Raw genomic sequence first — 1,823 nt, 5'->3', positions numbered from 1 at the left:
GAAAAAAGGTTTTGAGTTCACGCTGATGGTGGTTGGTGAGTCAGGTCTAGGAAAATCAACTCTAATAAACAGCCTGTTCCTGACTGATCTCTATCCAGAAAGAATCATACCTGGAGCTGCAGAGAAAATTGAAAGAACTGTCCAAATTGAGGCTTCAACTGTGGAGATTGAAGAACGTGGGGTTAAGCTGCGCCTGACAGTAGTGGACACACCTGGCTATGGGGATGCCATCAATTACAGGGATTGTTTTAAGACCATCATCTCCTACATCGATGAGCAGTTTGAACGCTACCTTCACGATGAGAGTGGCTTGAACAGGCGACACATCATTGATAACAGGGTGCACTGCTGCTTCTATTTCATTTCACCTTTTGGACATGGGCTGAAGCCTTTAGATGTCGCATTTATGAAAGCAATACACAATAAGGTAAACATTGTGCCTGTCATTGCGAAAGCCGACACACTCACTCTGAAGGAGTGTGAACGACTGAAGAAAAGGATTCTGGATGAAATTGAAGAACATAACATCAAAATCTATCACTTACCTGATGCAGAATCAGATGAAGATGAAGACTTTAAAGAGCAAACTCGGCTCCTCAAGGCCAGTATCCCATTTTCTGTGGTTGGATCCAACAAGCTGATTGAAGCCAAAGGCAAGAAGGTCAGAGGTCGCCTCTACCCATGGGGTGTTGTGGAGGTGGAGAATCCTGAACATAACGATTTTTTGAAGCTGAGAACCATGCTCATCACCCACATGCAAGATCTACAGGAAGTGACCCAGGACCTGCACTATGAAAATTTCCGTTCTGAGAGGCTTAAGAGAGGTGGCAGGAAAGTGGAGAATGAGGATATGAATAAAGATCAGATCCTGCTGGAAAAGGAAGCTGAGCTTCGCCGCATGCAAGAGATGATTGCAAGGATGCAAGCGCAGATGCAGATGCAGATGCAGGCTGGTGACAGTGACAGCGGGGCTCTTGGGCACCATGTGTGAGTTGTGAGCATGAACATGTAACACTCCTGAATAAAAAGAATACATTCCAGTTGAGTGTTAAGATACAGATTTTCATGAGATCCTTGGACGAGTACCCATTCACATATATAGTACCTATGCCTCAGTTTTTTAAACCTTTGATGCATTTTTTTTTTGTATGATGTTCTTTTAACATTTGCATTTCATTGCTATGTTACACTTGATATTTTACGAGATACACTCATTTTCATTTTCTGTCCTCTTACCTAACCACTAATGTTAGAATTGACTGCTGAGAATCCGTCGGCGTGTAGAGTGAATTTCTTTGATGTCGCTTTCAGCTTTACCACCAGACCATGCAGGTGTAACCAGAGTGTTTCTGTGTGGTGCACATGTACCTCTGACAGAAGGCTGTGTGAACTTGGTGCCAGGCCCTTTGCTTACTCCGTCACACTGTGTGAACCTGTTACCTTTCTTGGTTTATTTTTGTGTAACAGCTAAGCCCTTCACTGCTGCAGTTCTGTACTGTAATTCCTAGGCACATTTATCTCTCACTAAATGGAACGGAGCAGAATTTGTAATGAAATACATGTTTCTATATGAATAACTTTAAAAAGTGTCGTGAGGGGCCTTCTCTGATGCCGTCACTTTCAGCCCTCTGCAGAGAACTCAGCACAGGCACGTTTTATTGTGTCCTCCACAGTTGCTGGTTATGCTGCACTGCAGAGAAACCAAAGCAGCTGTGAGCTCCAGTTTCATGTTGCAGCGATTTTTTACACAATAAGTGTCAGTATGTTATTTTTACACAACTAAATTAAGAAACAATTTTTAAAGAAACCAGCTTTTTTATGTT

General features: G+C 42.7%; 1 pseudogene across 1 annotated transcript; it reads left to right on the top strand.

Moving 5' to 3' along the window:
• The first annotated feature begins 7 nt into the window (after positions 1-7).
• Positions 8-1,099, top strand: LOC101562199 (annotated as a pseudogene). Its single transcript, XR_001116954.2, has one exon. The product of XR_001116954.2 is annotated as a septin-2 pseudogene (transcript).
• The last annotated feature ends 724 nt before the right edge of the window (positions 1,100-1,823 follow it).

This window comes from Octodon degus, unplaced genomic scaffold (assembly GCF_000260255.1).
Source record: "Octodon degus isolate 3935 unplaced genomic scaffold, OctDeg1.0 scaffold00297, whole genome shotgun sequence".
In the NCBI taxonomy this organism is placed as follows: Eukaryota; Metazoa; Chordata; class Mammalia; order Rodentia; family Octodontidae; genus Octodon; species Octodon degus.
Note: the sequence above shows the minus strand (reverse complement) of the source record. Positions and strands in the feature narration are given on the sequence as shown.